Consider the following 15,285-nt stretch of genomic DNA (forward strand, 5'->3'; position numbering starts at 1 on the left):
TCACGAATGGTATTCGGTAATCTGCTATTTAGCTACGAGAAGACAAGAAGTTCATGAAAATTGATTAACATAAACGTAAATAAAAGAGAGTTTTTTTTATTTTATTCGTATTTTTTTGTTTCATATCGTATCGAAATTTTATGTTTCGTATCGCAATGGAATACAATTCCAAGCATTATCGATTTGCATAAAAAATACATACAATGTGGGGTTACTGTGTATCGTTCTCAAAGTCCTCTGCAAAGTAATCCTAAACTGGATACAGGAGAAGATTGACGCAACTCTCCGACGGCAGCAAACAGGAATCCGTGCCGGACGATCCTGTGTGGACCATATTGTCGCGCTCCGTAGCATTCTGGAGCAAATCAATGAATTCCAAGAGTCTCTCTACCTGGTGTTAGTGGTGTTCATTGATTACGAAAAAGCTTTCGACCGTCTCAATCACGGAAACATGTGGGAAGCCCTCAGGCGCAAGGGTCTCTCTGAGAAAATCATCGGCCTCATTGAAGCACAGTACAGGGCATTTTCGTACAGAGTACTGCACAACGGTGTTTTGTCCGATCCCATCCAGGTCGTTGCTGGAGTGAGGCAGGGATATACAGGGGATAGACAAAATGATCGGGACAGGCAAAATTTTCACTTTCCAAAAAATGTTCAACTAGCTGTAACTTTTCGAAAAGTACATCAAATATTCTCAAATTTTTACTGTAAGTTCTTCAACTAGTTGTGTATCAGTGGACAAAATTTGGAAAAGATCGGACAATTCTTCACGAAGTTATAAAGATTTTTGAAAAAGATAAAATTATCCGATAGCCAACATTGAGCTGTTATATCTCCGGATTCAATGAACCGATTGCAATGAAATTTTGACCATTCATGACTTATATAATGAACTCTGGAAAACATTTAACTTAACTTGAAATTTTTAACAAGCGAAAAAGTTATAGCGATTTTAATTTTTTCACGATTTTTTAGTAAATTGGTCTATTTTTAATATGCATCCCATTACTTTTTCAATTTATTGGCGGCTATGTTGTTACTTTCCTTCAAAACGCATTTATATATAAGTCAATTAGAGGGAAACTAAATGAAATCTAATTTGCATCTTGAATTTTGAAACGATGTTGATGTTTTGGATGATTCGGTGTTTTTTTAGAAAAATAATCTAATCGTTATAACTTTCTTCCGTGTTAAGAATATTAAGTTAAGTCAATGGTTTTTCATAGCTCATTATATAAGTCATAAATGGACAAAATTTCATTTCATTCGGTTCATTGAATCCGGAGATATAACAGCTCAAAGTTGGCTATCGGATTATTTTACCTTTTTCAAAAATCTTTATAACTTCGTGAAGAATTGTCCGATCTTTTCCAAATTTTGTCCACTGATACACAACTAGTTGAGGAACTTACAGTAAAAATTTGAAAATATTTGATGCACTTTTCGAAAAGCTACATCTAATTGAACATTTTTTGAAAAGTGAAAATTTTGCCTGTCCCTATCATTTTGTCTATCCCCTGTATAGTATACATCACCGCTACTATTCCTCATCGTAATCAACGAGATCCTGGTTGGTGCGATTGACTGTGAACCAGGTCGTGGATTGCTGTGGCAGCCCATTACCATGGAGCACCTAAATGAGTTCGAATTATCTGATGACGTTGCTCTCCTAGCTCAACGGCGCTCTGATATGCAGAGCAAACTTGATCATCTGGCCAATCGCTCCTCAGCGGCAGGTCTTACCATCAACGTCAACAAGACCGAATCGTTGGATGTAAACATGGTCAACCCTTCCAGCTTTACGGTAGCTGGGCAATGAGTGGAGAATGATGGAAGCTTCCAATATCTTGGTAGCCAAATGGCGGCCGATGGCGGCACCCAGATCGACTTAGGTGCACGGATCAAGAAGGTGAGGGCCGCTTTTGCGAGTTTAACAAATGTATGGAAAAACAACCAGATACCCGAGCAGAGGAGAATAGCAAATTGATAACAACAGAATCACATAGCCTGTTTTTATATCATAATTTGTTATTATTAACTTATTAAAATATGTCTTTTCAAACCCATGCTTTGTTGGGCAATCTTATTTTGCTCAAGTTGTTGGGATATCTTGCGGATTACCATTTGAAAAATATATATTTTGTTGTAGAGCAAGTTAAGTTATTATTCTTTGTACAAATATGTGATGAACAATAACACAACAATAAAAAGTTCCCAAATTACCTGTTATTAAGTTGTCACTGGTCTAACAAAACATGTTATTGAATTAGTCTTCCAGGAACATTTTTTGTTATGATATTTGTTATTTTGCCGCTTATGACAGACAAGTTTATAACATAATATGTTATGCTTATAACATAAAAATTACTGGTTCTATTATACAATTATTAAGCCAAAATAACATATTTTATTATGCTGTTGATATTTTCTTCTGCTCGGGATAACTCGAATGTGAAATCTGTGCTGCTGTACGTCAGTGAAACCTGGTGTGTATCAGTGGAGAACACGCAACGCTACAGTTCTTTATCAATAGAAGCCTGCGGCATCTATCTACCGTGCATGATGGCCTCACAATTGGATCTCCAACATGGAGCTCCATCGTCGATGTCATCAAATGCCGATAGCGACAAAAATTCGGGAGGGAAAGTGCAGGTGGGTCGGTCACATTCTACGCAGGGGTGGAAACGAAATCTGCAAACAAGCGTTAGACTGGAACCCAGCAGGACATCGCAGCAGAGGCAGACCCAGAGGCTCATGGCGGTGCAACCTCAACAACGAAATCAAGCAAGTCGACAGAAATTTGACCTGGCCACAGGTCAAGGCGATACGATGGCTGGCAAATCGCCCAGGATGGAAATCCTTCAATTCGGCTCTCTGCACCACCGTGGGTGCCCAGGACTGAGAGTAAGTAGTAAGTAACGTGGGGCTCGAAATCAGTGAATCAATTAAATATGATATCCCACACATTTATAAAAATGCTAAATTTTTAAGTTGTGAATTTCACTTGAAGTGGTGTTAAATTGCATACCTTCAGGCGTTATTCCTGGTTTTGGTATATTTTTTTTTCAATAATGTAAAACATAAAACATTTGCTTGTATGCAAGAAGAGTTAGAGCAAGATTCAAAATATTGATCAATGTCGCCCTCTATTACGGTACCATGTGTGACTATTTTTTGCAGTTTTTTTTAACTCAATACTACTCATGTGCAATAACGCTCGTCACTTGGTTTGGCAACACTTCCCAGCACCGAATCAATGAACTGAAACCGATTCACCCTATTTGTTCATTCACACGTGTTCCATTCTCTGCTATACAGCTGCGGCGGAATGGTATGTGTTCTGTGTTTGGTTGGCTCACATATCATCACCCTTCTCGGCGCGGCGGCTGGGTTCATTTGTGTGGTGATGTCGTCGGTCTACCAACCGCCTCGCCGCACCAACCAACCCATTCTAATGCCGGCCGACTTGGCTCGGTAGTGCTTATGGGGAGGTGACGTTATGCGCGCCCGCTTGTTTTGCTTTGCCTCGGTTCAGTCGGTTAGACTGTATGGTGAACGGTAGTTACCGTATGCCGTCGGAGCGTCGGAGCCAGAGCCGCCGTCAGCCCATCGCAGGGCATCGCAGAACGCCGGGAAACAGTTTTCATTCATCTGTCTTGCCGGACGGTTGAAGAGTTTCGCGCGGGCTTTTACGGGGTTTGTTCTCTGTGCGGCCACGGATAGGAAGATAGATAGTGTCGTCCCCTGCCTAGAGCAAAGGAAGAATCCGGGTGTTACATTGGATTTTTCCCACTTCACTATCTATGCTGAATAGATATGTATGCAGCTAGTTGTCTTCGTTAGAAGACGTACGATATCTTCTCGCGAAGTGTGATTGAAGTTATATTTTTTGCAGTCTATCTATTTTGTATGTGCCTATTACGAAGGAGAAGCGAAGCTTGACTGTTTCAATTGTTTGACTGGAAGCTATTCTAACGGTGAAAGGTGTTTTTTTTCGCAAACTGTTTACATAGAGCAAGAAGATGATTGTTATGAGCGAGTAATACTTTCGTGCTGTGCTACATTTCTGAAGTTTTGCGCCTTGTGCAAGTGAAATCTTATGGTGACGTGCATTGTTTTCCTTATTGCTGGATTAGATATGCAAAGTATTCACATATACACACCTATAGGTCGGTAAACACGTGCAGCTTTGTCCACGGCACAAGTGGTCGATGTGAGTTGAGTTTGATACAAAGTATAGTGATTGACACATTGTCTTAGAATTTTTTTGCAAACCAAGAAACAGCTGCCAACAGTGGGTGTTTGGATTGTATTGTAAACTTGCATATCTTTGTCGAGATCGGCTTATGCGGCGAAGCAGTACCGGCAGGTCATATCCAGAAAAAACCGGCAAATGAAAAGGTAATTCCATATACGAAGAGGTTGATGAACATTTTAGTTCGTAACGCTCAGTGAATCATTGATGTCCGTAGAAATCGAAGGCGGTTGCCGGCTGCTGCTTTTACTAGTACAGTATTTCTCTGAAAAAGTCGGGTCAAGTTCAAGAAAGTAGGCAATTCAATTTTTCGGTGAATCATGTAAACATAAAACTATGGCAATTCAAATGGAATTGATTATATTTAACTGATCTTTATTTACATAGTTTTTTTTTCTAAACCATGGGGGGAGGAGGTATAATCTGCTCAACAGACATCTGAACAGGGAGGTCCAGGTAGTGTGGGATTAAAGACGGTCTTCTACGTACAATAAGAGATACCATGCGTCTCCATTATCTCCATTCGACTGTACTACTACTTTTTAAACCTAGTACAAAACTGTGTATAAATACGACCCAAAATTGAATTTCAAGCAGCCATTTTTTTCACTTGGGCATGAATGGATCCGAGTTTCCTAAATTCCGAGTTTCCTAAATGTCGTTTTCATTGGTGATCTATTTATTCTGCCAAAATTTATAACGCAAAAAATATACCAAACCGCCCGCTTACACCGGTATTTGTTTCAAGTTACGTCAAGTTATATCTGTTTTAAACGTAGAAATAGTCCTCCTTCAAGATAAGGAGATGTGGAACTTCTCCGGGAGTTCTACCTCGGATTTTTCATTGGTTCCATCCAGGCTTTCTTCTGGAATTCCAACTGAGATTTCCGCAGGAGTTCCTAATGGTATTTCTCCAGGATTTCCACCTATGGTCCCTTCAGGAGATCCACCTAGGACATGTCCAGGATATTCATCTAGCATTTTCCCTGGCATCCAGCATCCATCCATCCTTGGTACCGTCGTTGGGGGTGAGAATGGGTCAAAAAAGGATACTCAAAGATTGTTTGTTAAATAACAAATGCAATTGAAGTCGGAATAACTTTTTAGAGTGGGTCAACGTTGTATGGGAAAATTCAAATTTGATCACATCAACCCGGAACAAAGCTTTTTCGATGCCTTTTGTGGTCCCAAACAACTGTGCAAAATTTGGGCACAGTTGGTTGTGTCCCCGCATTCCGCATTGCGTTTGAAATTTGTATGGAGTTATATATGGGGAAACACACTTTTCTACATTTTTCTCGTAAGAGGCTCAAATTTGTCTGGAACTATGTAACTCTCGATGTTAAAGTTTAGCCCAGGAGATGCTGATTAACTTTGCCAAAAAGAGTAAGATGCTAGAATGACTCTGAAAAAAGTTATTAATGTTCAAAGTTCGATATCTCCGCACAACTACTGAAAATCATTTTTTTTCTGCCATCACTGCTGGTGCTTTAACCCTTTGGAGCCGGGTTGTTCTGCCTTCGCTGCCGTAACCTCGCTGGCCTCGAACACGTTTCTTATGCTCGATTTCATCGCCGGGGTCATATCTGCTCAACAGACATCTGAACAGGGAGGTCCAGGTAGTGTGGGATTAAAGACGGTCTTCTACGTACAATAAGAGTAATAGTCATGACTACTTCTTCCTCGACCCACTAAACAACATTCCCATGGTCACCAAAACCTTCGTCTCTCCGGAACCACCAAGAAGGTATTGCTTAAGAGGGGGGTAGTGCAAATCACACCCTCAAGGTTAGCTACGTAGCCTGCAGCAACTAACATCGGCGATGACTCGCTTTGGGGAATCCACCAAGGTAGCATGCTGGCCCTTAGTAGTGATTTGCCATTTGCATTATTCAATTTCAACATGATCTGTGAGGTCTCGCACTTGACTCTCCGACTCAAGTCAAACATTTTTTATATTCAATGATATTGTTTCCGTAGCTGTATGTTGATCAATGCATCTGCTGCTTCCAGTACACTACAGCAAATATATTGATGTACGTAAATAATGTTCCGTCCTAACACGAGAATATCAACATCATCATCATCAACAATGTTGTCGTCTCTTAAAATGCCTCATTGGTCTATCAGCTGTCTCAAAACTTATCTTTCAGTTCTATTTGTGGAAATACTGTATCGTCATGTTTTCAGCATGAAACTTCATCACCAGAGGGGTGTGTTGGTGTTACGATTTATGTTTGCACGATTGCCTTCGTTTGTTTCTCTTTCTCTCGGGATCTCTTTCAAGTCCATGTGCATTGCGGTGTGTTTGCTTTCTAGCGTTCGTTCGTAGGCTGGTTCGGAACAACGTTGACCGGCCTCCATTTTTTGGGAGTGGGAGATTGGTTCAAACTGCTACGCCGGGTGTTTAATTTTTTGTTCATTTAATCGACCCTTAATAATATTCTTCATTTTCAATGTATCTGTTCATTTTAGAAATTGTGCACGATAACTAGATTGATTAATAGTATGTAGTATGTATAAAATAGTAATATTGATGTTGTTTTGAATGATTTGCATTAACCGCAATGCTTTGCTATGCAAATTTATCGTTTATATATAGCTTGGATGAGATACCATGCGTCTCCATTATCTCCATTCGACTGTACTACTACTTTTTAAACCTAGTACAAAACTGTGTATAAATACGACCCAAAATTGAATTTCAAGCAGCCATTTTTTTCACTTGGGCATGAATGGATCCGAGTTTCCTAAATTCCGAGTTTCCTAAATGTCGTTTTCATTGGTGATCTATTTATTCTGCCAAAATTTATAACGCAAAAAATATACCAAATTCCGCCCGCTTACACCGGTATTTGTTTCAAGTTACGTCAAGTTATATCTGTTTTAAACGTAGAAATAGTCCTCCTTCAAGATAAGGAGATGTGGAACTTCTCCGGGAGTTCTACCTCGGATTTTTCATTGGTTCCATCCAGGCTTTCTTCTGGAATTCCAACTGAGATTTCCGCAGGAGTTCCTAATGGTATTTCTCCAGGATTTCCACCTATGGTCCCTTCAGGAGATCCACCTAGGACATGTCCAGGATATTCATCTAGCATTTTCCCTGGCATCCAGCATCCATCCATCCTTGGTACCGTCGTTGGGGGTGAGAATGGGTCAAAAAAGGATACTCAAAGATTGTTTGTTAAATAACAAATGCAATTGAAGTCGGAATAACTTTTTAGAGTGGGTCAACGTTGTATGGGAAAATTCAAATTTGATCACATCAACCCGGAACAAAGCTTTTTCGATGCCTTTTGTGGTCCCAAACAACTGTGCAAAATTTGGGCACAGTTGGTTGTGTCCCCGCATTCCGCATTGCGTTTGAAATTTGTATGGAGTTATATATGGGGAAACACACTTTTCTACATTTTTCTCGTAAGAGGCTCAAATTTGTCTGGAACTATGTAACTCTCGATGTTAAAGTTTAGCCCAGGAGATGCTGATTAACTTTGCCAAAAAGAGTAAGATGCTAGAATGACTCTGAAAAAAGTTATTAATGTTCAAAGTTCGATATCTCCGCACAACTACTGAAAATCATTTTTTCTGCCATCACTGCTGGTGCTTTAACCCTTTGGAGCCGGGTTGTTCTGCCTTCGCTGCCGTAACCTCGCTGGCCTCGAACACGTTTCTTATGCTCGATTTCATCGCCGGGGTCATATTGACCCCTCCGGCTCCAAAGGGTTAAAGGATCAACTTATCCTTGCTTTATAATCTGTCATTTCATGGAACTCCAAGCGCTATTTTATCAACAAACAACATTCAAGCTAGTGGTTTTTATTTGATTCTCCACTCATTCTTTTTTATTAATTGATTACAAAATTCTATTCATTTCAGGATTTGCATTTGGGGAATTTTTCTGGAACTATTTCAAAGGGCACACCGATGGCCACTAAATCAATCTGAACATGACCTGGGATTTTGAGCAAATAAAATGCAATATATTCTGCGACATTCTGACGAGATGGATTTACGCATTGATGAAAATAGTTTTCAAATACATATTTCTGCAACAAGTAATTCATAATTAGATTATATTATTATTTTTTGTACGATTAAACGTGCCGAAAATATAAGATATGCAAGTAATTGCAACTAATAAAATCGTACATTCTGTCATTTTTTGCGGCCACTTTTTTCGGGATAGCTAATTTGCCCAGATCTGCCTTTCGAAAATTTTCGAAAGAAGGAGGCGACATATTATAATCCCTTCTTGCATTTCTGGTACCCTTAAATAAGTTAGAGACAGGAGCCCATCATGTTATTGTGAAACCTACTAGAATTGGTCATTTCAATGTATCTCTCCGAACATAGATACGGATAAGCCTGCCACTGCCTTGTATTCCATCTTTAATACTTTTATGAAGAAATGGTTCCAACAACAACTCGTGGATCAAAAGAAAATATTGAAACTGAGTCGTGGCACAAGCCGAACTCGCTTCGTTTTCTGAATCATTTCGGAAGTAGTGCGCATCTATCTCCTTGTCATTAATTCGCGCACTAGTCGCGAAAAAGTTGCATCACTTGTGGACCAAGAAAATGACAAGTTTTTATTGAATGTCTGTCTTGATTCCAACCAATAAGGTTTACACAGGAGAAAACAATACACATTACACAGCACGTGAATTAAACACCAACAGAAAATTGTGTTAGTTATTTTAAAATAATGCGCGATCATTTGCCATCAGCCAATACAAAGAAGAGACCATTTGCGAATATTATTGAACACCAGGTTACAGGGTAGCTGACCAACCATACAAACAGCGTTAGATAATGTTGGCGGGATAGGTTCTCTGGCTCAAGTCTACGGTCCAAAAAAATTAAAAAATTGTGTATGAATAAAAGTCTACTCTTCCCTCGTAGGAGCAGGAGGGCTTGAGATGGCTAAAAACAAGCGCATAAGCCTCTCTCATAATTTTTCACTAGGAAACTCTTGCTATGTACTATTATCGTGGGGACAGATTAAACCAGATTTTGGAATGTCTGTCAAAAGTTTCAAAACGTTTTTATTGCTTTCTATGTGCAAAACCAAGAAATTAGATGCACCACATGCAAAGCTTTAGAATTATTCTTCTTTAAATCCGGACCCATGTCCATTAGATATGTCGCAAGCCAGGTTAGGATGAGTTGTTCACAAAGCGGCCATCGGTTGCAGAGAGATGATTTATATGGTACTTCTCTTTAATAGTTCCGGGACCATTCCTCAAATGCAAGTGCTAAAATGAATAGAATTTTGTAATCAATTAATAAAAAAGAATGAGTGGAGAATCAAATAAAAACCACTAGCTTGATTGTTGTTTGTTGATGAAATAGGGCTTGGAGTTCCATGAAATGATAGATTATAAAGCAAGGATAAGTTGATCCTTTGAAGCACCAGCAGTGTTGCCAGAAAAAATGATTTTCAGTCGTTGTGCGGAGATATCGAACTTTGAACATTAATAACTTTTTTCAGAGTCATTCTAGCATCTTACTCTTTTTGGCAAAGTTAATCAGCATCTCCTGGGCTAAACTTTAACATCGAGAGTTACATAGTTCCAGACAAATTCGAGCCTCTTACGAGAAAAATGTAGAAAAGTGTGTTTCCCCATATATAACTCCATACAAATTTCAAACGCAATGCGGAATGCGGGGACACAACCAACTGTGCCCAAATTTTGCACAGTTGTTTGGGACCACAAAAGGCATCGAAAAAGCTTTGTTCCGAAAAAATGACCATGTTGACCCGGTCTACTACACATGCTTTAAATGGCAAAGGGGATCTAGTCAAAGTCTTCGGTCCATAAACCTGAGAAAAACATTCATTAACAGATTACTAAAACTGTTCAAAATTGAAAAGAACGATTTAAAAAAATTGCAGTTAAGGTATATGTACCACACCTTGGCCTAGTATGCAAGCCGCATTGACAATTTTGATCACAACTGGTGAATTAATAGCACTATAAATGATATGTTGACCCTTTCACGCACTCTAGGCAATGCATGTTTTACCAATTGGAAATAAACTAACGTAAATATTCAAGAACTTACTTAATTACGTTGAAAAGTTCTGCTGAAGTATTATCCCTCATTGTTTGTTCACCAATCTTCCTTCAAATTACATTTGAAGCCAAATTTTCGAAAAACTATACATAAATCTAAAGTTCTTTCTTTATATAGTAACGAAATTCTGGTTCATATGCAAGCAATGTTGTTGACGTCACTTTACTGATGGGCCAAGATTTGGGTAAATAGTGAAAAAATGTCCTCAATATTCGGCCCACATTTAATTTATAAAATAGTTATTATTCCAGAATCATACCATTAATGATCATGTGTTGTAGTCTATCATCAAGGTGTCTACCAAAGTGATACTTTCATTTAATTTTAATGTTCCAAAGTGCTAAAATTGAAACGAAATGTTACAGTTGTTTGGCGCATAGCTTTCCCGATCTCCAGTTATGCGTGTTTGTTTGGGTTTTTGGTTCACGCTAAGATAGGCCGAACGAGTGGATTATGCTAACGAAGCATCCCGATACCCTAACTGATTTTTAATATAAAATTTTTATTTGAAGGGTTTAGAAACAGAGGGGTGTCAGTGACAAAAACTCACTTTCGACTAATTGATGTTTCAAGTTTTTTCACCAATTTTTCATCCCATACAAAATGTATGAAGTTTAAAAATCCACCCAATTTTTCCAGATTTATTGTAATTTTTCTAATCGACGTAAAAAAAATCTTAAAAATGTTCCTAAAAGCTTTAAATCTGAAGAATGTTTCGATAATCTCAGCCCATAATCGACAAAATAGTCATTTACGCCCCTATGCATCTGGACCAAAGTAAAAAAAATGGACTTTGATTTGGGCCCCTCGTTTATTTTTCATTTCTTGAAATTCATGGTTTCGCTAAATTCACGGTATGAAATTTTTGTACCGTGATAAAATCGAAAAACCACTGTACTTGAACTTGATTAACCAAATAACCTGATGGAATTTTATCTCGGCTTTTTTTTTTGGAGGAATGCACTTCAAACGGAATCGCTCAAGTAATTTTCGTTCAGTGCATTATTTTTCCGTGACCGGAATGGTCAAGAAATTTAACACAGCAAGCCCCATTTGATTTGACGTTTTGTACTAGGATCCAGAATAAAGCGACGCTTTATTATTTCTTGAGCGATTCCTTGCCTGAATTTTTCACGCATCGAAATAGGCCAAGAAATTTCTTGCGATCAGCGTACTACCCATTTGAAAGAACTTCTGGAAGATTTTTCGAAGAAACCTTTAGAAAATTCCGAAGACATTTTGGAGGAACCGCCGATGAACTCCAGAAAGATTTCTAAATAAAATAACTGCTAAAACAATAAAACTCCTGAAGAGGAAAGTCCTCGGGTGCTCTTGAATTTTTGAATTAAGCTTGGGGGTTTTTATAAAGCCATTCCTGGTGGAAACGAAGAATTTGATGGAGAAAGTTTCTTAAGAAGTTGATTCGGAAACTTTTTAATCGAAAACAGTCCAACATTCTTGTCTGGGATTCCTCTTAGAATTCTTTTCAAAATTTCTCCAAGAGATCCAACGGAAAATTTCCAAGGAGTTCGTTCAGTAGCTCATCCAAAAGTATTGGAACTTTTTTTTTAAATAATCGAAGGCATACCTAAAGTATTTTCTGAAATAGTTTCTGGAAAAGATTTAGAATGTACTTCTAGAAGATTTCCTGAAGCAACTTGTTCACCACAGTTTCACAATGAACTCCTGAAGTGAATCCAAAGAATCTTTTGTAGGAATTGCCGATGAAACTTGGGTCTTGGATTCAAACGGCTACACAGTCAAACTCCGTTGTCGTGTGGATGGACAGAGAGTTATTCATGAAATGTGGTAGCAACAAAACTAATACAAGTTCCCCATTCTTAAGGATTTGTTTCAACCGCTACGTGAATTTTACTGAGTATGGTAGTGGACGTATTTTGGCCCGGGCAGGTGTTTTGGCACACCTTGGGAATTTTATTACATTTATAATCTCTACAAAATCTTGACGAATTATTATTAGAAGTTTCAATAATAATCAATTGCCAAGATTTTGTGATATAATACGATAAATGTAATAAAATTCTCAAGGTGGGCCAAAATACCTGCCCCGGGCGGAAATACGTCCACTACCCTGTTCTCTAATAAATTCAACAAAAATTATATTTTTTCAAAGCCTTGTGCATCATTTTTTTTAAGGTTTTGGATTCCAGAGCTTCCTCAGAAGGTTTGCTATTCGATAGAATTTCATTGGTAAGCATGGGGTAGTCCTTTACATATCTTATGCTTCGGGTTACCAATGGGCAAATTAGAGAATCTTATCAACCGTTATGTGTTTGACAAACTTTTTTCTTTTTTCTACACCGTGCTTTTTGAATGGGCACTGGGTACCCGGGTACCCTGTAGGCCACATAAGGGTTAAAGCCCAAAGTACCAATTTAGACAAAAATAATAACTGCTAACTTCCACGAAACTTTAACGAAAATTTCGTTTCGTTTCGAAAAGTATCAGGTGAATTCCGATTTCGTATCGATCTCACGGAACATTTTTGAATTCCGTTTCGTTTCGTACCGCATCGTATCAGAAATTTCAGATTTCGTTTCAATTCGTTTCGCCTTGAAATATCATCTTCAGTGTGTTCGGTTTTTATGCGAGAATGGCGCCTGCTACACAAGGTTGCAGGTCAATGTGGAAAAGAGGAAAGAAGTGATGTTTGCAATAGCTTGCCCACGGCTCGACCGCGCAGTCTTCTACGTCTGCACAAGTTCATGCGGATGTCTGAGTGCTGTTGAGAAATAGTTGTTTAGCAGAGGGTTCAAGTTTGGTGCATGGATGCCAGGCGTTAGGTGAAGATTGTGTGTTGATTACTAAAGGGTGGTACGGTCAAAATTTGGTCATACAATTTTTATCATAACGTCAGACTGCGTACACTAAAACAGCTGATTTTTGGACCAGTAATGGTAGCTTATGCCATAAAATTTTCATCAAAATCCATTAAGTATTGGTTGATATATAGATAAAATCAACGACCTACCTTTTTAGAATTTTGTACAAAGGCGCTCCATAGTAAATCTTTGACAATTAAAGATCAGTAAAGCACACTTTTGGTTATAAAACTACTAATACTGCTCCGATTCATATGAAAATTTTACAGTATAATACTATTATACAAATATGATCTAAGCAAAATTTTGAGCCATTATGTATGAAAACTTCCAAAGTTGTGGCAGTTTGAATATGAAAAAAAGTGACAGGGTGCCACTTTAACAAATACAACTTTGAAACGGCAAAATCAAATTGAATGAAATTTTCACACAACATTTGGACATGCATTATTTATATACAGAAAAAAAATCATTGAATCCGGTTCAGTATTTCTGGCTCTATGAATAAAACAGTAAAAATGTGTTCTTATTTTTGAAGCCTCTTTGTACAAAATTTTAAAATTGCAGATCTCAGGATTCAACAATATCTCCGCAAAAACTAAACCGATTTTGATGAAAATTTTATGGCATTAGCTACATATAATGCACCATTACTGGTCCAAAAATCAGCTATTTTGGTGTACGCAGTCCAAAGTTATGAAAAAAAAAATGTCTGACCAAATTTTGATTGTACCGGTACCACCCTTTATGAAGATGATGCGGTTCAGTTTGCTGGTTGCATAATTGTTTCTGGTTTTAGCCTTGTCTATGAATATATGAATATACATACAAGAGAAAGATAAAGTAAATGGGAAGAAAAGTAGATGGAATTAATGGGTGATGGATTAAACACCATGGTCTTCGATGTACGAATTAGAAACGGTAGCCAATAAACCATCAAGCCTATCAAATGCTTGTTTGCGAAAAAAAAATAACACAATAAGGGGCTGTCCATAAACCACGTGGTCATTAGAGGGGGGGTTCGGCCAATGACCATTTTGTATGGACAAATAAAAAAAATTGTATGGACTAATGACCACGCGGGGGGGGGGGGGGGGTTTGAAAAGTCCCAAAAAAATGACCACGTGGTTTATGGGGCTGTCCATAAGTTGTGCCAAAAAGTTTTAACAAGAAAAATCTTTTCATGTGAAGATAAGACTAGTAGAAGCCCGCAACCATGTTGTAAGACTCTCGTGTTTGTGGAATGACAGATGTCCCACGGAAATGATTTCATTAGCACTTCCATACCACGCGTCCACCTTTATCGATTCAACGAGTTTTGTGTGATTCACACCTGGTGGAGGTAATGATGTAGAAATTGCTTTTACAAACAATTGATTAACACCTAGAGATGGCTCGGCGTCGGTTTATCTGGTGTTTCAATATTTATAACGCGAACAAGCACTCTTTGGGTAACTTCTACAGGTATTTGTGTCTTTTAGTATTAATTTACATAAAGTTGAGAGAGAATGCCAAATTTAGATATTTTTTCCTTAGTTTTGTGAGCTATTATTTAATTCATTAAATAATAAAAAGGTTTAAGATAAATTTACAACCATACTTAAGCGTCTTGTCAAGTAGGTACATTTGTTTTACCATTCAGTGCTTGCAGTTAATAAGTTTTGTAGATATACTACAAGACAGCAAACATAGATGTTAAAATAGAACTGTTCCTCAGAAGATACCACTTTGTGGTCTTTTTCTTATCATGTAATAGATACCATACACTGGCGCCCACCATATCAACCTAAACCAGGTTCAGCAGATGCCATTGCCATTGCAACAACAGACGGTGCTACGTCTGCTACGTCTGTCTATGGTTTACAACATGGCAGTCTAATTTTGTACAAACGGGCCCAAACCCAAGGCCACCACAGATATCTCCTTTTATTGCTTTTCTTCACTCTTTTATCGACTCGTGCATCATGTCATAAGACATCGCAGACAGACAGGCCCGTCTATCATATATCCGGTCAGGCGGAGCCTCCAATGACGTACATATATGTTTGATGTACGTACGAACGAGCTACAAACAAATGCATTCAAGCACGTCACTGAGCGAGGGAAGCA

The 15,285-nt window shown here is 38.4% G+C and overlaps 1 protein-coding gene across 20 annotated transcripts in view; it reads left to right on the forward strand.

Moving 5' to 3' along the window:
* The window catches only part of LOC109412368 (sodium/hydrogen exchanger 3), a 325,551-nt gene that overhangs the window by 100,621 nt on the left and 209,645 nt on the right, over positions 1-15,285 (forward strand). Inside the window, exon 1 of one of the 20 annotated variants that reach the window (XM_062851291.1) lies at positions 3,650-4,401. The exons of the other annotated variants lie outside the window; for them this stretch is intronic. The gene's annotated coding sequence lies outside the window, so the exon portion shown is untranslated. Of the gene's footprint in view, positions 1-3,649; positions 4,402-15,285 lie in introns of those variants that run through there. 20 annotated transcript variants of the gene reach the window in all.

The sequence above is a fragment of the Aedes albopictus genome, chromosome 2, assembly GCF_035046485.1.
Source record: "Aedes albopictus strain Foshan chromosome 2, AalbF5, whole genome shotgun sequence".
Lineage (NCBI taxonomy): Eukaryota > Metazoa > Arthropoda > Insecta > Diptera > Culicidae > Aedes > Aedes albopictus.